General features: G+C 32.2%; 1 pseudogene; it reads left to right on the top strand.

Annotated features, from left to right (window-relative positions):
• Positions 1-212: 212 nt before the first annotated feature.
• Positions 213-3,577, top strand: LOC107611548 (high affinity sulfate transporter 2-like; annotated as a pseudogene).
• The last annotated feature ends 19,058 nt before the right edge of the window (positions 3,578-22,635 follow it).

The following is a 22,635-nucleotide window of genomic DNA, read 5'->3' as shown; positions in this document are numbered from 1 at the left end:
AATAAACGTCACATTAATTAGATAACATATGAATTATCATTTGCTTAATTAAGTTTTGGAGCTGTTGACTCTAAAATAGGGCGTTGCACTACTACTATGCACGCATTTTTTTTCTCTTTTTCTGCATGCTAATAATTGCAGTTTGAATTACTTTTTGCAGGCTATTATTGTTATTAGTATTAATAAGCGTGTTGTGTGGGGATTAATATTCAATGAGTCAGTGTACGGCAGAAGTTATAGCAGAAACAAGAAGCGATTCTTCTTCACGTAGACATGGAGGAGGAGATGATGATTTTGTTACTGATCTGCCATATATGCACAGAGTTGGAACTCCTCCTAAGCAATCACTCTTCCAAGAGATCAAGCATTCTCTCATGGAGACTTTCTTCCCTGACAAGCCCTTTGGCAAGTTCAAGGACCAATCTGGATCTAGAAAGTTCGTTCTCGCTCTCCAATCTCTCTTCCCCATTCTTGAATGGGGAAGAGATTACAACCTCAAGAAATTCAGAGGCGATTTGGTTGCTGGACTCACCATTGCAAGTCTTTGCATTCCTCAGGTACGTACGCAAAGATGATCTCAACTATCATTTTCACGTGAAATTAATTTTATGCGAGTAGTCACCAGAAAACTAATGTATTTAGGTATACTTGTGTAAATACATAATTTTTTAACATGTAGTCAGTGACCACTTTGTTGGTTATAACAGGACCTTGCATATGCGAAGCTTGCATATTTGGATCCTTGGTATGGATTATGTGAGTATCATCATGATAATTGATAAGTTCTTATTTCTAAGTAATTAATTTTTTCTGCTAATTAATATTACCTTTTTTGCAGACGCAAGTTTTGTGGCACCTCTTGTGTATGCTTTCATGGGAACCTCAAGAGATATTGCGATAGGACCTGTAGCTGTGGTGTCCCTCTTGCTTGGGAGTTTGCTTTCTAGTGAGATCAGTGACACCAAAAGCCATGACTACGTTCGCCTTGCATTCACCGCTACTTTCTTTGCAGGAGTCACTCAATTGGTACTTGGAGTTTGCAGGTACATACACTACTATGCAAAAGCTTCATTATTTTCATTCATATAGGCATTGTCCTTTTTGCTGGTGCTTTGCCTAAAGCATTGTGCATTCATGAATGGTTATTGTAGGCTTGGTTTCTTGATAGATTTCCTATCTCATGCTGCCATTGTGGGCTTCATGGCTGGAGCTGCCATTACTATTGCACTGCAACAGTTTAAAGGTCTGCTTGGCATAAAGGACTTCACCACAAATACTGATATTGTTTCTGTAATGCATTCGGTTTGGAGTAATGTGCACCATGGGGTAAATCTTTTCATCTTGCTTTATATTTATATATGTTTCAATATATTTAGATGATGAACAAGCTCATAAATAATAATTGTTTACTTAACTTCTGCTTACAGTGGAATTGGCAGACTATACTCATTGGACTATGGTTCTTAATCTTCCTTCTTATAACCAAGTATATTGTAAGAATCCCAATATTTTCCCTTCCCTAGTTTAATTTACTATGTCAAATACAAAATGATTGTCACTTTGATCAAAGTTATAATAATAATTTTTAAAGAAAAGTATTACATAAATAGCATGTCTAATAGGCCATGGGGACCATAATAAAAATGCACTAGCAGCTAAAAGTTACTTTTTACAAATATTAAAAATATACAACAGTTCTTAGCACATAGTTTATTCCTTTTTACAACTTGAATAACTGTTATATTGTGATAACAGGCTAAAAGAAACAAGAAACTCTTTTGGGTATCTGCAATTTCTCCTATGATCTCTGTTGTAGTACCAGAGCAGACGAAAAAGGCGTATCGATTGTAAGTACCATGATGATAATCTTGATTGAATATACTTCCTCTAAAGTTGAAAACAAAATTTAATCAAAGTATTTATATGATACTTCATCAGGTGAAGCATATCAAGAGTGGTGTGAATCCATCATCAGCTAACGAAATCTTTTTCAGTGGAAAATATCTAGGCGCTGGTGTTAGAGTTGGTATTGTATCTGGCATGGTTGCACTTACAGTAAGAAAATTCTGAAGCTGATTCCTCAATCCACATAACATTTTTTATATTTAACATAAGATGTTTCTAGAGAACGCATTAAATCTGCTAGGCACTTATGCCGAATTCTTTAAACTACTTCAGGAAGCTGTAGCAATTGGGAGAACATTTGCTGCAATGAAAGATTATTCACTGGATGGTAACAAAGAAATGGTGGCAATGGGAACAATGAACATTGTTGGTTCTTCATGGCTGGTTGTCAAACTGCTGTATCAAACATTGTGATGTCCATTGTTGTGTTACTAACTCTGTTGGTCATCACACCACTGTTTAAGTACACTCCAAATGCAGTTCTTGCTTCTATTATAATAACTGCTGTTGAAACCTGGTGAACATTGAAGCAATGGTTCTGCTCTGGAAGATTGACAAATTCGATTTTGTTGCTTGCATGGGAGCATTCTTCGGTGTCATCTTCAAGATTGTTGAGATTGGCCTTCTAATTGCGGTACAACGCAGATACTAATCTATTCAACAGATAACCATTTATGGATTTCTTGCATCTCATCTCAGTAGTGTTTTAAGCTGATCTCATTTTGTTTATGAAGGTGGCAATTTCATTTGCCAAGATACTTTTACAAGTGACAAGGCCAAGAACTGCAGTTCTTGGTAAGCTTCCAGGGACTACTGTTTATAGGAACATCCAGCAATACCCCAAAGCAGCACAGATTCCTGGCATGCTCATTATCAGGATTGACTCTGCTATCTACTTCTCAAATTCCAACTATATCAAGGAGAGGTAAATTTATAGACATTTTTAACTTGATGGGGCTGTATTTTTAATCATTCTTTAATTAGTTATGATCTTATCCACGTTGCTCTATTATTGTTTGTACCATAATCTAAAATGGTAAAGATTAGTTGCTAATATGATAATCTAAAAAATGTGGACTGTATCAATCAATAATGTGATGATAGTTTTATTAGTTTTTGGGTGGTTTGACTTTAATCAATGTAATTGTGGACTATGAATAAGTCAATTGATTCTTTTTTTTGCAGAATATTGAGATGGTTGATTGAAGAAGAATCTCAAAGGACAGAAAGTGAATTACCGGGAATACAGAATCTCATTGTTGAAATGTCACGTAAGAGTTTCTTTCTACCAACAAGTCATTATTAATGATAGTAATTCTGATGCATGAACTTAATTATAATTGACCTTATCATATTGCAGCTGTTACTGATATTGACACAAGTGGCATCCATGCCTTTGAAGAATTATACAAGTCCCTTCAGAAAAGAGAAGTTCAGGTATAATGATAATAATATCACAACAATAATAATGTTGATGTCATGTACAAAACAATTGTGATTGTATTAATATGTTCATGTGTGTTTATATAAACAGCTTATATTGGCGAATCCGGGGCCAGTTGTAATAGAGAAGCTCCATGCATCCAAGCTTACCGATCTAATTGGAGAAGATAAAATATTTCTCACAGTGGCTGATGCTGTTGCAACTTTTGGTCCAAAGGGTGTTAAATAAACATATCTGTTTCAAGATCAAATTCAAGTGTTGATTGAAGCCGCGGTTATAATTAAGATGCTACAAATACAAACGGGTGGGGATTAGTATAATATTGTTTAATATATAGTCTTATAGGGAGTTATTATTACTTTATTAGTCACCTTGATCTGTCTTCTATGTAGTTTCATTTAATTTTGTTTGTCTTTAATTTTACATATAGTCCCAATTAATGTATAGAAGCAAAATTACATGTTCTGTTTTTCAACTGGTAGTTGTGATTTACAATACAATATACTTTAAGGTTGCATGAAAACCAGTGAAGATTAGAATATTCGGCTTCATGATTTGGTGGACTGAGAGGGTTATAATGGATATAATAATTGGTGTGTGGGAGAGTTGAAAGAGTTCACTTTGCTTATACTTGTTGAACATATACTCATAATAATGCAATTATTGTATTAACAAAATGACATACTTCAATTACCATCATTGGGATATCATCATATTGAAACACTATAAGCATAGAGCATTATTTATCTTGTTTTTCAACCCTGTTTTATATTCAGATAAGTTATATTAATATTCATAAGTGCTCTATATATGACTTTATCTTAAGCATATTAGGTACTATGTTACACACATTATCCTTTGAAGTTGGAATGTTTGATTCATCAATTGTGGAAAAGTTAATAGTTTTCTTAGATTGGAAAGGACTCTACAGTCTACACTGTTATTATTATTTTTCTTTCTCCATTAATACTAAACTCTCGTAATAACATTAGGGTGCTTAAGTAACTCTAAGATCAAATTTCTTGATGAACATAGTTTAAGAGGCGCAAACTGAATTAAACCGTAAACCAATAACAAAGAAAATATAAATTTCGAAAATTAAAATAAGTATCATATATTCAGTTAAATGATATATAAGGTACAATAGTTAATAAAATTGTTATTTTATAAAACAAATTACGTAATGATCATCAATTATTTATTTGTACAGTTCAATATATGCTAAAATAATTATATTATTAATTAGGACGGAGTTAACCCTTCGTAAACATATAATTAAGTTTTATGTATATCTGCACAACGTATTTAAAATGTTTATACACGTCCCTTCATATCCTCAATCATCATTTGATTTTTAGTTAAAATAATGCGATATGGACCATTAATTATTATCGTTTCATACTATACACGTAATTAATATATTACTAGATTTTGACCCGCGTGATACGCAAAAAATTTGAATTATAATTTTTATATAATATTTTTTATTAAGTTTTATAAATTTTATAAATAAAATAATATATATTTATATGAAAAATTTAATTGAGTAATTACAATAAATAATATAATATTAAATTTTTTATTTAATTATGTATAAATACATTTGAAATTAAAAATTATAATATATTAAATAGTAAATTTTAAAAAGTTGTTCAATATAATTTTTTACTTTTTTTATTTTTAGTGTCTTTTTTTTTTATTGAGTTTTACTTGTTAGTAATACTTGTTTTATTTTTCTCCGCTTAAATGTTTGGAGTAAAATGTGCTTGTCATTTAATTTTTTGGATTGTTGATTGTGTTTTTCTTTTTCTTTGCTGCTGCAATTTGTTGATCCATCTATTTCTATTGTTGGTTGTTGGATGTGTTTTGATTTTTGTTTATTTTTTTTAAGAGACTCGAACTCGCAACCTCTTTTTTATTTTTGTTTATTGATAATAGATTTTTATCAGATAATATTAGCGTTGGTGAGTTCAATTTCTTTTTTAAAGGATAAAATTTTGGATATTATACTCAAATAAAATATTTGAAAGGATTCTTTACTCAAATACAACATTTATCATTCGTTTACATGAGTGTCCTGTTTTATTATTATGTAAACTGTGGTAGATAATCACGGTTTTTAATTTAAATATAAACTATGAGAGGTAGGGACGGTTTACTTGTAGAAAACATTGAATATAAACCGTGGTTGCTTACCACGGAATATGCATGAAAAAGTTTGGTAGAAATCGTGGTGGTCACCACGGTTTATGAGGAAACATTGTGAGCATAAAACTCTATTGGCTCCTACAGTTTATGCTTTAAGTAATATAAAATTATGTGATAAACAAATAATATTAAATTAATTAATTTTTTTGCAATATAATTTAAAAAATTAATAAATGTCAAATCAAGTACTCTGTATAATTAAATATCAAATTCAATACTCTACATAATTAATAGTTTAGATAGTTTAGGAAATTAATATATTAATGTTTTTAAACGAACTTTCTTGCGTCTTATATATATGCCAATCAAATAAATTGGCCAATATTCAAAACAAATAATATTGTAGTAGACAAAACTAATAATTTAATTTAGTTTCAAAGTAAATATTTATATACTCAAATATCAAATATAATATTCTACATAATCAATATTTTAAAAAATAAAAAAATATTTTGGTGACCACCCACGGTTTCTACCAAACTTTTTCATGCATATTCCATGGTAAACAACCGCGGTTTATGCTCAACGTTTCCTACAAATAAATCGTCCCTATCTCCCATGGTTTATGTTTAAATTGAAAATCGTGATTATCTACGACTACCACGGTTTACATAATAATAAAACATGACACTTATATAAACAAATGGTAAATATTGTATTTGAGTAAAGAATCTTTTTAAACATTTTATTCGAGTAAAATGTCCTAAAATTTTATTAGTAAGTGTCGAAAAATATATAATGTTAAACAAGAGTGTTTATTTGTAACATAGAGATTTTTTTTTGGTGACTTAAAAGAAAATAAACAAAAACTAAGAAAGAAAAAAAACAAGAAACTGCTTAAGAAAGGCAGTCCCGCTGAATACTACTCTCAAACTCCTTCCAAGGCAATGGAAGCTCCACTTGGGGAGAAATAGTCCTCATTGCAGTCTTTGCCATGATGTCTGCTACTGTATTTGCATCTCTCAAGATCAACCGAAGATCAGCACGCCATTTCCAAGACATGATATCTCGGATTTTTAACACCAAAGGATTAATAAACCCAGAGCAATCTTGTAAATTATTGACAATAGTAAATGCCTCCCACACAGTCTGTCTCACATATAATGTCTCTTTGTCCCGAGTCCCATGCTAAAAGAAAGCCTCTCCAAATAGCAAACAACTCTCCTTGTAAAATGCTACGACTCTCAATTGTTCCCAGACAGCCTCGTTGCCACCTTCCTTTCCAATCTCTGCTAACACAAGCAAAACTAACTCGAGCACCACTGCCAGGATAGGTAGCATCACAATTAATCTTAAAGGTACCCACTGAGGGGGGAATCCAAGAGCCACTAATGGTTGAGGGGATAGATAGTCGTTGCAACTCAAAAATATTTCGGAGCTCCTTTTCTAAGGATAAAGCCATACCAATCACCTTGTCTGTGGTCCAATGCTCGTGAGGATGAAAGATCTCGTTATTTCTCGAACACCAAATCCACCAGAGACCAGAAAAGAATCTAAAAGGGCGCTGTTTGCTATTATATAAGAACCAACTCATCAAATCCACTGGTTGATCGGAGATCCCTAAAGCTTGCCAAACAAGTTGGGCTTTTGGATAATCCCGAATACAATGTAAAACCGATTCCTGACCTGAGAAACATCGTGGACAGCTATCCGTGTGCGAAATGCCCCTCCTAAAACGAAATGCAGCAGTAGGAAGAGCCTCCCGAAGACATAGCCAGGCCAAAAATTTGTGCTTTTCTGGAACATGTTGACGCCAAAGCCAAAGCCAATTACCCCTATCCTCCCAACTAAACATCTTCTTACTGAGCCACAAATAACCACTATGAGCATCATAAACCTTTGAGGCCGCACCAGTCCAACACCAACCGACCTCTGAACCAGCTTGAACATCTGGGTTGTAAGAGTTAATGTTGCTCTGCAGAGACTGATTCAGATGAGAATAGATATTCTCAAGGTTCCACTGTCCAGATGACCAAAGGTCCAAGATCCTGAGATCCGAATCAGAAATGTGAACATAATCCATCTCCTGACATAGTCGCCCCTCTCTTCTCCATTTAGAAAACCAAAAGTTCTGTTCCAAATCTCCAATGCACCAACTAAAACCTTCCTTCAGGATATCCCAAGCTCGACATATACTCTTCCAAATATAAGATCCCCTTCCTCGAGACCGACTAAAACAATCAGCCTTAGAAGAATGGTATTTCTCCGTCAACAGTTGAACCCATAGCTTGTCGGGATGGTGAAAAAGTTGCCAAACTAGTTTTCCAAGAAGAGCAATATTGGCACAAAAAGGATCTCTAATTCCCAGACCTCCAAACTTCTTAGGAGTGACCAACACTTTTCAGTTAACTAGATTCAGGCCTCTACCATCAGCTTGACCCTTCCATAGAAAGTTTCGCATCATGGATTCTATCTTATTAGTTACCCCTTTAGGGAAGAGAGATACTTGCATGCGATAAGTAGGAATCGCAGTCACTACCGAGTTGAGCAAACAGAGTCTGCCTGCCTTATTAAGCAATCTCCTTTTCCAGCTGGCTAGCCTTCCCCAAATCTTGTCCAAAACATCGTTGAAAGTTGCGCGTGTCACCCGAGAGTGATTAAGGTTCACCCCTAAATACTTGCCCAAATTCTGGACGAATCTGATGGAGGAGACTCTAGTGAAAATCTCTTTTTTTGTCGCTGAAACATTCCTGGAGCATAGCGCTTTAGATTTTTCCACATTAACCTTCATCCCAGAGGCTCTGCAGAAATTTTCCAAAGCTACCATTACAGTTTGAACTTGTTGTTTTTCAGCTTTACAGAAAAGAAGCAAATCATCGGCAAACATCAAATGAGAAATTCTTGGACCCCCTCTAGAAACCGCAATTGGCTTCCACAAGCCCTTATCAACTTGCTGATTAATAGAACAGGACAATCTCTCCATACACAACACAAACAGATACGGTGATATAGGATCTCCTTGCCTAAGACCCCTGCTCGGAGTAAAGCTATTTAATCTATCCCCATTCCAGAGGATAGACAGTGAGGAAGCAGTGACACAACGCATAATCAGATTGACTGTCGGAGGAGGAAAGCCAAAACTCACCAGGGTTTGTTTCAAAAATCCCCAATCCACTCTATCGTACGCTTTCTCCAAATCAATCTTAAAGGCCAGGGTGCCTTTCTTTGACTGTCTTCTTCATAAAATGGAGAACCTCTTGTGCTACAATGATGTTGTCAGGGGTTCCTCTCCCCGGGATAAACCCTCCTTGAAGGGGCCCAATAATCTCTTTGAGATGGGGACGAAGTCTATTGACCAGGACCTTCGTTATAACTTTGTAAACCACATTACAGAGACTAATTGGTCGGAAATCCTTCATGGAAACCGGGTTTTCTACCTTCGGAATAAGAACCACAAGAGTTTCCATCATCCTTGGATCCATATCCAAACCAGAGAACGCATGACGAACCATAGTCCAAACATCAAAACCAACAATCTTCCAGTATTCTTTAAAGAAGAAAGCCTGAAACCCATCAGGGCCCGGCGCCTTAAAAGAATGCATACTGAAAACAGCCGACTTAACTTCTTCCAGAGTAACTGGCGCTGTGAGGCTACAACAGGCTTCATCATTCAGGGAAGGCAACGGCACATCACCAAGACAACCTAAGTCTACATCCTCCGACTGGCAGAATAGGCATTTATAGAAGGATTCAGCTTCCTTTCTAAGGACATCCGGGTCCGTTTCCCACACCCCATCTTGAAGAAAGAGACCATGAATCTTATTATGCTTTTTCCGCACAAGAGTCTGGACATGAAAGAACTTGGTATTTCTATCCCCAAATTTTACCCACTGCTCTCTGGATTTTTGAAACCATAGAAGTTCCTCCTGCACAAGCGTGTTATTAAATTCCTCAATCAGCTGTTTTTCTTTTTGCCGCATAGACAAATCTTCCATTACTTCAAGTCGCTTCTGAAGGAAATTAATCTGTCTCTCCAATTTGCATTTCCTAACGAAAATGTTGCCGAACACTTTAGAATTAAACTCCAAAGAGTTCTTCTGCACTTCTGAAAGCTTGCCATGCATCTCTCTGTAGCCAGCCTGCCATGACTGGTTCACAATATTTATGTACCCCGGATGAGTTGCCCAAGCTGCAATAAACCGAAAAGGTCTATTCTTTTTCGGTTGGGGACGACATGTACAGCGTACTAGGATAGGACAATGATCAGACTGAAACCTATTTAAAATTTCTGCGTAAGCCTCTGGAAAGAGAGATAGCCAGCCACTATTGATACAAACCCGGTCAAGTTTTTTCGCCACCTCAACACCATTTTTAACCCTTCTGTACCAAGAAAACTGTCTTCCAATAGTCTTCAAGTCAAACAGATTACTATCCCCTAGAGAGGCAGCAAGCCGATCTGCATGACGACTCGAGAAGAGGCAACCCTTAGATTCATGAGAGAATAGTACTTCATTAAAATCACCAAGAACAATCCATGGCCCGTAGAAAGACGAAGACTGAGTAACAAGATAATCCCATAGCAGAACTCTGGTATTAAATTGAGGACTACCATAGATACCACTGCACCTCCAAATCACATTATTTACCTGAACCTCAATTGTAACACACTGATCGAAAGCATCAACCCATTTGCAGTGAACACCCTGTATTGCAGAAAGGAACCAAATACCCCCCTTGTATCCTGACGCCTCCACTATACCAATAGGGTGATAACCAAGTCTTTCCCAGAACAGTTTCAAGTGTTGAAAAGGACAGTGAGTTTCAACCACAATAAAAATTACAGGTTTAAATTTCCTAACCAGCTCTTTACAATTCACCCGGGCTAACTTATTAGAAGCACCCCTAATATTCCAAGCTATTATATTTAAACTATCCATTAATATAAAATATAAAAATATAAAACAAGGAAATCAAAGTGCTTCACCAACCTCAAACCGAGGCTTGCCCAGCGGAAGTGACTCCTGTGACCTTCAGGTTTGCCGAATCTCCCTGGAATATCTCCTTAATCCCGCCTACCGACGCAGTAACAGCCGGCAATGCGCCTTCCTTCTCCAATGGAACCGCCACGGTAACACCCTCCTTCACGGTTGCAGGAAGACATGACGATGCTTCCACCACCGTGCCTCCATTCTTCTCAACTGGCGAGCTCTGTAGGGACCCCGGCCTTGGTCGTTTCCGGAGAGAGGACCCGCAAGGCACTGGGGTGTGTCGGGTTGAGGAGATCGACGTCTCACCAACATGGGAAGCGCTGTGTCCGACCTTGACTCGTGACCCGACCCTAGCACGATAGGAGCTGGATCCATTCGTGTGAGAGAAGTGAATGGTGGGCCTGATTACTCTACTCGAATCGGTTTTGGATTGAATGCCTCTTTGGACCTTGTTAAATTGCTTCTGACCCAGCTTGGTTTTACCTTTCCTCACAACTTGCTCCCAGCCAGGTTCATCATGCATGCAAGCCTCCTCAATATTATTTCCTTCCAAATTATTAGCCTCCAAATCCTCTTGCAAATTCGATGCAGGATTCTTGCCAGTAACGCCACCTACCACATTAGGTTCTACTTCATTTGAATTGTGAATTTTGGTCTCAGGATGTGGCACTGCCTTTATACCGTCCCATGGCTTGGTGGCATCGGAATCAGCACTCTTTCCTTCCCTAGAGTCTCTACCCAAGCACTGTGCCATATCGTGACCATAACGTGCACAAAAGTTACAAATTAAATTTAAACTTTCATACTCCACTACATGAGTTACGCCTTCCACAATGATATGCTTGATCACTGGCAGTCCTAAATTTATTTGAACACATACTCGGGCATATCGTCCCCTCTCAGCCAACTTAGTGGCTAAGTCCACTTTGATGGGAACTCCTATTACAGATACGCATCATGGCCTGTTCCTGATAGCACCAGATTGGGAGCCCCGAAATCCGAACCCATACAAGCGTAGACCCGAAGGATTGCTCACATGGCCGAAAATCTATATCCCACGGTTTTACAGCAACATAATGCCCCTCAATCAACCACGGGCCACCAAGCATGACCTTCTCCCGATCTTCACATGCATCGAATTTTACCATGAAGTACCCAAACCCCACATCAAGCAGATCAAAGCCACCTTTGATGCGCCAAACCATCCGAAGCTTGTGTGAAAGAGTTGTGTAACTATAATTTTTATCAAGAACCTTAATCACTAAAGCTTCTCGATAAGGCTCTGCTAAACAAAGCTTGGCTTCTTCAGTGAAGTTTACACATGGAGGTTGGGAATCGCCCTGCTTGCCCACCACCGTGGCTATACTATCCCCAGATAGAGATCCTGCAAGTGCAAACGCCTTCGATTTCTCTGGCCCAATGACTTTATCTCTAAAGGAGATCTTTGTAGGATTTGAAAAACCCCCTCGTGAAAAACTCTCCTTGGCACCGGATGCACCCCCACCCACACTCTCCCCCTTATCTCTTCCGACGGCATGGCCGCCATCCTCACTGTGTTTCGCCCTCAAACACTCGTTCCCGCTCTCTCCTTCTCTCATTCTCTCTGAGTACGGAGTACGTACTCTTTCTCTGCTAGGATTTCTCACATAGAGATTAATATTATACTTTAATATTAATACATATTAATTTATTTTAAAGATATTTTTTATTAGACATCACTTTGTGAAACAAATGTCTTTGTCACAGTAAACTTTTGAGAACTTTTCTTTATGTTGTAATCATTTAATAAATTTTTTACACTATTACATTTGTATAAGATTAATTTATAGTTAAAGAATCCATCTAAAAATAAATTCATAGAAACAACTAAGTAGAAGTTGCAGCAATAATAATAATAATAATAATAATAATAATAATAATAATAATAATAATAATAATAATAAAATTTACTATAAATTGGCAAAAGTTTCGGATGATTTATAAACATATTTCTTAAAAATTGATTAGTTAAAAAAATATTAAGGACAATACAATATTAAATAATTATAAAAATATCATATCATTCACATGTAGATTAAGATAAAATACATAATAAAAAAAATAAGTGTTTCTAAATATAATATATAGGTGAAAGTTTTATGTCTATATAATATATACTTTTAATATTACTTGTATATATTAATAAAATTAAAGCATTGTTCTTTTGTTTTTTTTTTCCATAAAAAATGTTGGCAAAACAACTTAGGATAACAAACGTGGAAATAACAAATCAAATTTTATGAAATATTATGTTTTTTATTTTTTAAATGTATTTGTTATGTATTTTGTGTATTTTTAATTTATGATTTTATTATAATAGACGTGGTTCATTTTGTTGGTGATGTGCTGGATTTTTATATTTTTTATGAGTATTTTGGTTTCTAAATCCTTTATTATTATTTTATTATGAAGGCATTATATATACATGATATTTTGATATATTTGTGTGTGTATTTTTTTAAGTATGAAACTATTTATATTATTAAAATATAATTAGACTAAATAGTTAGATTTTAAAAAAATTATTAAATAATTTTAAATTAATTTTTTATTCAATCTACTTGTAAATGTTAAGAACACTTCATGAATAAAGTTTTATATTTTAAAATAGTATATTTGTGTGGATGAAGCCACTTCAGGTTATATAAAAATATAGATTAATTAAAAATTTAATAAACACTTGAGTAAGAAAAATTATAAATAATTTAGTATAGGCAAAATAAATAGATGTCTGCTATTTTTTTATTTGAAAAAAATATATATTATAAAAAGGTGACAATCATAAAAAAAAAAAAAAATATTATAAAAAATGACAATCAACCTGGACTTGGATAGAAAGTTGATTTTCTCTTAAAATTCAATAATTGCTTGCGTCTACATTTTACTTCTCAAATTCTAGTTGAGCAAGTTGTGGTTCTGAAAATTGATATTGGACAAATGCAACAATATTTTAAATATAAATTGTAGAAACAAAATTGAATTGGCTAAATAAAGAATATAAGTATTTCTACTTATCAATATTCATGACCAATTATTGGAGCCACGTAGTTTTAACATTGTCTTTTTTTATTAGGATTTTTTTTCACCGTTTCAATATGACTATTTTGCATAATAAATTTTGACAATGATCATGGATTTTAAAAAATATTGGATCAACATATGAATTACACATGATCAAGTTATAAGCATTCGTATTTCTTTTAAGAAAGAAGAATAAAACACAATAAGATTACAAAATAAAAAATATGTATTTAAATATATATATTTATATTGTTCTTTATTATTTATGATTATTAAAATGACTATTATAATTGTCGTTGTAATATTTTATTACATAATATATAATTATGTTATTTTTAATTATATTTAAAATAAATTATCCAACTTTAGTGAAATTTTAAAAAAATTTGTACATTTAATTTTTATTTCTTGTAATATTTGATTATTTTAGTGGCGTTTTAAAAATTAATTCTTTTTCCTTTGTAATGTGACTGAAAGGTATCAGATTGAAAAGGAGAGGAATTGAAAGAAGGAAGAATCAAGAAAAAAGAATGAAAGAACCAAGAAGAGAGGATTGAGAACAGAGAGAAGAAGAAGTTTTTAGAAAAGAAGTGTGAAGTTTTTAGAAAAGAAGTGTGTAACTGAATTAGTTGCTCAACACCGTTCAATAGTTTATTACATTAATACACGGAAATAGATCTTTTTCATTATTAAAAGTTTATTACATTATTAATATACGGAAATAGATCTTTTTTATTATTTTAATATTTTAGAGAATAAAGTATGATATTTTATTTTTAATTTTGAAAAAGTTTAGAGGGCTAATAACTTTTGTGTTTTCTGGCCAATATTTAACCATTAAAATAAAAGTGAATAATTTTTTATTATTGGATATAATTTCATATCATTAAAAACATTATTGATGGTCAATTAATGATTACAAAATATCAAAATTACTGGCCCTAACATTTTTCTTTAATTTTACAAGTGATACTAAAATTAAATAGAAAAGAGAAAATAATAAAAGGTGAGATTTTACATTACACACCATTCAATTTTTTTTAAGGATTCACTCCCCTAATACACTATATCAAGGTGTAAAGACAGCTGGCAATATAATAGAGTTAACTAACTCAATTAGTTCTTATCTTCTCATAACCTGATGAAAATCAATGTAGAATATGATAATTATACATGAGAAAAGTATATGAAATTAAGAGGTAATCAGTTAAAAAGTAAATAATTTAATTAATTTATAATTATATTTAATTAATTTTATTTATTTTTAATTTATAATATTTGATATTAATTGTTTCTCACTTCAAATTAAAATTCTGAATAATACGTTGGAAAAATAAGAACGGAAATCACGGAACTTCCAACAATCTCGATTTTTAGTATATAAAAAAATTTATAGAATATATAAAAGAACATCTATTTAGTATGAAAAAGAAACATTCTGATACTTAGTAGAAGAAACATCCCAATGCCTAGTATAAGTACCATCCACGTAAAGATTTTAGATTCACCCAGAGACATTTGCCTGATTTTTATCTGGTACCCTCTTGGTTCCCTAGCATTGTTGTTATACATTAAATTTTAAAAGTGTAATATTTTATAATTTTAATGGAATTTTAAAGTAGAATTATTATATTAATTTATATTAAATTTTATTTTTTGTAATATTTGATAATTTTATTATATTGATTTATATTAATTAAATTTAAGGAGAGGTTTGATGATAATTTTAATTTTTTTTATTTAAAAAAAATAAAAAACTAAAAATAAATTTAGAATCACTTAAACTGACGTAATATCATAATAAAAACTTAGAAGATTAAGAATAAATATAAAAATTACCTTTAACTTTTTGTTAATATATAAATAATAGATAAGTTAAGAGTAATAAATTAAAATTTTTTCTTGTTTTAATATCGTAATTACAACTCTGCCGTTTGTATAATTGATTAACTTATAGAAAATTTATGAAGAACCGCCAATTATATATGATTTCCATCCAGTGGTGGAGTTTAGTTTAGACAAGGGGGCTATGGTCCCCCCCAAATTTTTTATAAAAAATTTAGTAATATTTTTTCAAAAGATAAAAAATAGTTCAATTGACTTAAATACTTTACTATGACTTAAAGTATCTAATAAGTTCAATAAATAACACTCTCTCTATCTTTAAGTTCAAATATAAAAAATTAGATATTTTTTATTTATTTAATTTAATATTATTTTATATTTCACTATTTATTTAATTTAATTTTTTATATGATAAAAAATAATAAAACATTCAATAAGTATTAATATTATTATATTTGTATAAATTGATAAAAAAATTCAATAAATATTATAAATTTTAATATTTGTCCTTCTAACTTCTTCTTTACATATTTTACAGAATATATATTCAAATTTTTATATAAAATAATAATGAAAATTAAATAATTGATACATTTTTTAAGAGGAAGGCTAATATTTAAGAATGAGAACATATAACTTTTACAATATCAACATCTGTAGATAGTTCTTCTACTTTAATGAATCACGAAGAAAGTGAGATATAACCTTCAAAAGTTCAAAAAGTTACATCTGATGACTTTAACCTTAACTTTTTGGAACGAGATCTTGAAAAACGGTATTAAATTTGACAATATCACCCAAACCAGAGAGATGAAATTAGACGAGCTTATTTTAAATGAGGTCCATATCAAAAATATTTTGACAATTATTTTTTATCTGACCCCCCAAAATTTTGTTTCAAGTTCCGCCACTGTTTCCATCTAACCACGTGCTACATTGTTACGTACATTCACATCCCACATAAATGATTTAGATAAGAAAAAGTATATGGAACCAAAATATGACTAGCCAAAAAGTAAACAAAATCGTTTAATTAAAATCACTTTTTGAATAATATGTTTGAAAACCGCTTCTAAGATCACAGAACATAAACCAAAACCCAATTTTTCATGGAACTTAAATACATTTTGGCTGATATACTTTTGGTTCCCTAGTATTCTCTTTAGATAAATTTATACATGTTTAAAAAAAGCATATATTTCAACTGGCATACACATTGCACTTTTCCATAATATATATACTAGTACCAAGTTTTTCAAAGTTGAAAAGGCATTTTAAATTTACATGTAATTCTTTTTCTTTTCTTTTTTCCGGGGCCCCATCACATGTATGTAGGTAAGCTTCCAGACAATGCTAAACAGTCGGTAAATTCTATATTTTATAATTTATTATGATTATGTTATTTAGTTATTCAAAAGATGTATAGACTAGTGTGTAGTCATATATTGACATGTATGTTTTAATTTCGTTATTTATTAATTTTATTTTTATTTCATCATCTTTCACTATCTTAACTAGTTAGATTTTTTTATCGTATTCATAATACGATATAATATATGTCTCTATATAAGTTAGTAGGTATGTGTTTAGAAAATGAAACACACGGAACGACCTAACATTTTTAATTAGTTAACTTTACATATTTTTTATTAAATTGTGATTGTCACAAAATGTAAAAGTTATAAAAAAAAAATACACATTTAATAACAATAATTGTCTCATTTATTTTATACCGTACTTAATATTCTATTAATTATTGAAATTACAACAAATAATAAGAGAGAAATGCTAAATATATTACTCTGTCGCACCTTTAACATAATAAAACTCTCTGAGTAATATGACTTAGTTATTAGTATTACGAAAATTAAATCACCCAGATCTGATGCAAATTAAAGAAACTTCAATCATTGAGGGGGAAAAATTTTATTATTAGTATAAAAATTCCAGTGCTGTCAGCCAATAGTAATGTCTCTAAATTTATTTAGAAATTGACTTGTTCGTATTATTAAGGTGCTCAAATTCTACAAGTAGAAAAATAACGAAAGAAGAGGAAAATTATTCAAATAATTAATGGATATAGTTTAAGCCTACACTATCTTCAATTAATGATTTTATCTAACAAATTGGGATTAAAGTTTCATTTAACGGTACATATTAAAGTGCGTGTCATTATTTAGATATTACGTTTATTTAATTAGACTTCAACATCTACATGCATAACTGAATTTCTTCCCTACCCTCAATATAAATATACAAGAGCATTGGATATATAGTCATGCAAAAAGAAAGAGAATATATTATAGTAGTGTCCATAAATATAATCAGTATGAAGGCCATTTTTATTGCATTCTTACTTTTGGCTTCCTTGGCCAGAGAGAGCTTCTTCCATGGACTCCCAGGTTCAACCTCCTGATGTTGCTATTGTAGTTCCCATGGATGGTTTCCATCTTTATCTTCCATGGACTCCCAGGTTCATAGGCAGTGCTAAATAACTAACACCTTTAATCTCTTTTGCTACCATACTCTATATTATAGTTTCTGAAAAATTACTACCTTTTCCATTTTCTTTTTTTTTTGGCTTCTCTAATGGAAGAAATTAAGGGCCAAAAAGAGAAGAAAATGGAGAAGGTGGTGGTTTTTTAGAAACCATAACATGGAGTGTTCCTATAAAATTTTCTACTCAGTGTGAAAAGACTCGTGCTCCAATCTCAATGGAACTATTCCATGGGTTTGGAGAGTTCTTGTGCTACGCCGTTTCATCTCATGGAATAATTTGGTTAGTTTCTTCCTCTAGAATCTGATCTTACTATATATACACATGCGTGTGCACGCACGCTTATCAACCTTGATTTGTTTCTATTGTGTTTGATGATCAATGCAACTTTAAATGGTGGTCATTTGAGCTGCTCATTTTGCTTTCCGGGCTTCTACTAAATCCAGAGCTTAAAGCTTCAGTTCTGTCCATATGGTAAGTAGGACTTGGTCATTGAGAATGAAAGAGATTTTTATGTTCTACAATCTCAATTGAAATTATTACTCATAGTCCAATATTCATATTCATATCTATTCCATACTAGTTGTGCTAATCTTGTTTAAATGTTGAAATTTTTGTGGCAATTTTTTTTTCTCTTAGCATTATTATGGTATGTTATACATGTAATAACTCTAATAAAACTTTATGGTGATATTATACATGTTTAATAAGGACTGTTTAAGCCTGGTAGTCATCACTTCTGTTGTTTATTACATAACTGTGAAATTTGTAAATGATGCCACTGAGGTGTTCTATTTTGATATCTTCCTAAACTCTTTGCTTATCTTTAATGAACTCTATTTTTTCAAATCATGGTAACCTATTTTTAAGTTGTTGCTATTTGTTAAACTGTCTACTTATTTTAGTTAAGCTCAAATAAAAGTTACTGCATGAAATGATTCTTTCGTTTTCTTCATTTATCTATCACAAAATTGTTATTGTAGAAGCTAAGGTAATTATTTGCTCTTAGAAGATGGGGTTTGGAAGGAGATATCATGTTTTTGTTAAAATTTTTAGTCCCTCCAAAAATTTATCTAGGCACAAAGTTGTTATTGTAGAAGTTAAGGTAACTATTTGCTCTTCTAGTATGACTTTTTTGGTGGCCAACCTACCACTTGTAATTGTAATTAGTGGTCAGCATGTTCTCCAATAAAAGATGATTTACTATAATAGATTAAGACAAGAAAAAAGTGTAACTAAATTTCTTTGCTTCATTCTTACAAACTCAAACAAATTTAGAGCATTGAATTATTGATACTTAATATCTCACTATTTTAATTTGTTTAAAATATTTATATTATATTACAAACCACAATGATACACAAATACATGATTAATTAGAAATAGTAACATATACATAATAATTCAACACCCTACTATTTCATTCCTGATAAAGAATGGAACATGTCATCATGAACTGGTGGTTGGTAACTACTATATATAGTCTAACATATATATAATAATCACTTTCTATACTAATGAAAGAAAAATGTCATTAATATGTGGGGATCTATAGTAGACACATGTCATCATCAATGGTTCACGAAAGTTGACGGATATCATCTTTGGCCAAATTTTTTTCCAATTTTTTTTATTAATCAATATAGTAATAAATTTAAGTTTCCATACTATTCCAATTTTAAAGATGATTGCATTGTGTTTCTTTTTATGGTAGCAAGTTACTAGGGCACTCCAAAAGATATTTATCTGATAAATATGATTTTTATATAACTCTCTAACCCTATTCCATGTGCGTCCTCTAGGGCACCCCACATTACTCTCTTAATCTTTTTATTTTTTTCATTTGTATTATATATGTATCAAATTTAATTATTAAAATTATTACAATTTAAAAGGGGAGAGTAAAAGAAATGAATGAATCAACCATGAAGAAGAACAAGTGATCTTCGCACTGAGCAACTGTAATGTGTATCATAAAGATTAAGTATAGAAAAGTTAACTTTTAATTAATTAATTAATTTTAATTAGATATTTTTATTTTAAAATTATTTTTTAAGTTTTATTTTTTGGAGGATTAAGATTTAACATTTAAATTTAAGATTTAAAATTTAGAGTTTTAAATGTTGTTGATAGTAATAAAAAAATAGTTAGTTGTCTAGTTGAATTTATTATTAAATTATATTATACGAAATTAAAACATTAATCTCTGATGCAATTGCACATTTACGATGAATACAAATGCGTAAAAACAATAGACTTAGATATATGTCAAAAAAGAGAGCAATTCTCTAGTCTGCATCGTCATAAAATTTATTGGGAGAAATTAAAGTCAAATAATGTTGTCATTAACTTATTGCCTTTATCTATGACTTAGATATAAAAGATAATTTGCACATAAAAAAAATAATCACTAACTTAATTACTATGTATTTTCATTGCATATAAATATATGTATTATTTAATTTATTTTTAATATATATTTAATATTTTAATATATATTTTATATTAATGATTGATTTTAAATACGCGTAACATGGTTGGTTATACATGGATATATTTATTTTTCATCGCAAGCATGGAAAAGTTAAGATAATTGACTTATTTAATGTGAACATCTAGCTTATAATTGATCATTAAATTTTATTTTCAGACAACTTGATCTTAAGCAGGATGATTAAACATCTGATAAATTGCGTAGTAGTAATAGGGGTATCTGAAGCAGAAAGGCATCAAAGCTTAGCTTTTTCATGATGTGATCAAACTCAGCACCCCTTTGACAAAAGCATTTTTCCGCCACAATTACCATTTACGAAAATAAATGTAAGAACCATCAAAGAAAATATAATGCCAATTAAGTGTTACTAATAAACACTTTTCTTCCTTTCTTGTCAACTTAATTAAGATGATAAATCATACTATCTTTTTATATATTATTATAATTATGTTAGGTATATATAAAATTTAATTATTAAATTAATTATTCATATAAAATATATTTTAAATATAAAATATAAATTAAAAATTAACTAAATAATTTATGTATTATATATAAATAAATAATAACTAATTTGATGATTGATTTTTTATAAAGACATAGTATTTTTATTACACATTCTATTATTATTCTTTGGTTAATTTGTACAATTATAGTTGCTCCGATGTTAAAGCTAAGACATCTGAAAAAAATGCATTGATAGAACATAATAGTGAGAAATTACATATTTGCATGCTATTCGTGCTGGTTGTAGACGTGTTGAACAGGATGATCGGGGAGGTGGTAAGGAATAGGAGAATAGCACCCCTCTTAGTCGGTAGGGATAATATAAAGCTCTCACACATTCAATTTGCTGATGACACTATATTGTTCTGTTCGCCGGAGGAGGAGACTGTCAAAAATTACAAAAGACTGTTGAGATGCTTTGAAGTGATGTCGGGATTGAGTATTAATTTTGACAAGTCGAGTTTGATACTGGTGAATTCTAATCAGGAGTGGGTTGGTCGAATGTGCCATTTATTAGGTTGCCAGGAAGCGAGCCTACCAGTGAAGTACCTGGGCATTGAGTTAGGAGCGAACCCGAGACTAGTTAAAACATGGAAGCCAGTAATAGATAAAGTAGCAGAGAAACTTAGTTTGTGGAAAGCGAAGATGCTAAGCAAAGCTGAAAAGTTGGTCCTCATCAAGTCAGTGATTAATAGTCTGCCTATCTACTATTTGAGTTTGTATAAAATGCCGGATACGGTGGTAAAAAAAATTAATTTCACTGCAAAGGTGATTCTTTTGGGGGAAGGATGATGGACGCCCTAGGCTGGCTCTTGTAAAGTGGGAGTTGATACAAGTACCGAAAAAACTGGGAGGGCTGGGTGTGGGAGATGCGACGATTCGGAATACTGCTTTATTGTTTAAATGGTGGTGGAGGTTTTCTAAGAAAAATTGTCCTCTGTGAAAGAAGATTGTCTGCTCGTGTAACAATATGAATCATGGGCAGTTATTATCAACTCAAACTATACCAGCAAAAGGAGGTCCGTGGAGAGATATCTGTCACTTGCAAATTAAAGAACAACATGTCAGACAAAAGATGATTGACGGTCTGGCTATGTAAGTAGGTGATGGCAGATCAACCAGATTTTGAAAAGATACATGGCTACAGTCGGGAAAGCTTAAAGACTCCTTTTCGAGACTCTACTTGATTTCAAATAACAAAGGATCCGTGATAGGGGACTGTGGGTTTTGGGATGGGATAGAGTGGGTTTGGAACTTTCAGTGGAGGAGGGAACTTCGCCAATGGGAGATTGACAGTTTGAACCAAGTTTTAGATATCTTACAAGCTGTGAGATTGATAGAAGGTGCACAAGATAGAGTGGTGTGGGTATTTGATAAGGAAGTCGTTTATACTACTAACTCATTTGTGCAGGTGTTGTAGGTACAGACCATGACAGAAGAAATTCTCAGATACAAGTTCACAAGTGGAATCTGAAAAGTTTTTGTGCCCCCTCGAGTAGAGTTGTTTACTTGGTTTGTGCTGGTAGGCCGAGTTAATACAAAGGATCGGTTGAGTAGAGTAGGTATCATTGAACGAACTGATAACATTTGTGTTATGTGTAAAAAGGAAATCGAAACAGTAGAACATTTGTTTATTATGTGTGAGTATGCATGGCAGGTGTGGTGCGCGTAGATTAGTTATGTGGGTCGTGCATGGAGCATCCCAGGATCCATAAAAGAGCATTTTGAGAGTTGGAGATCATTGCCC

This window comes from Arachis ipaensis, chromosome B8 (genome assembly GCF_059453495.1).
Source record: "Arachis ipaensis isolate K30076 ecotype BB chromosome B8, ASM5945349v1, whole genome shotgun sequence".
In the NCBI taxonomy this organism is placed as follows: domain Eukaryota; kingdom Viridiplantae; phylum Streptophyta; class Magnoliopsida; order Fabales; family Fabaceae; genus Arachis; species Arachis ipaensis.
This window is presented reverse-complemented; position numbering and strand designations above follow the sequence as displayed.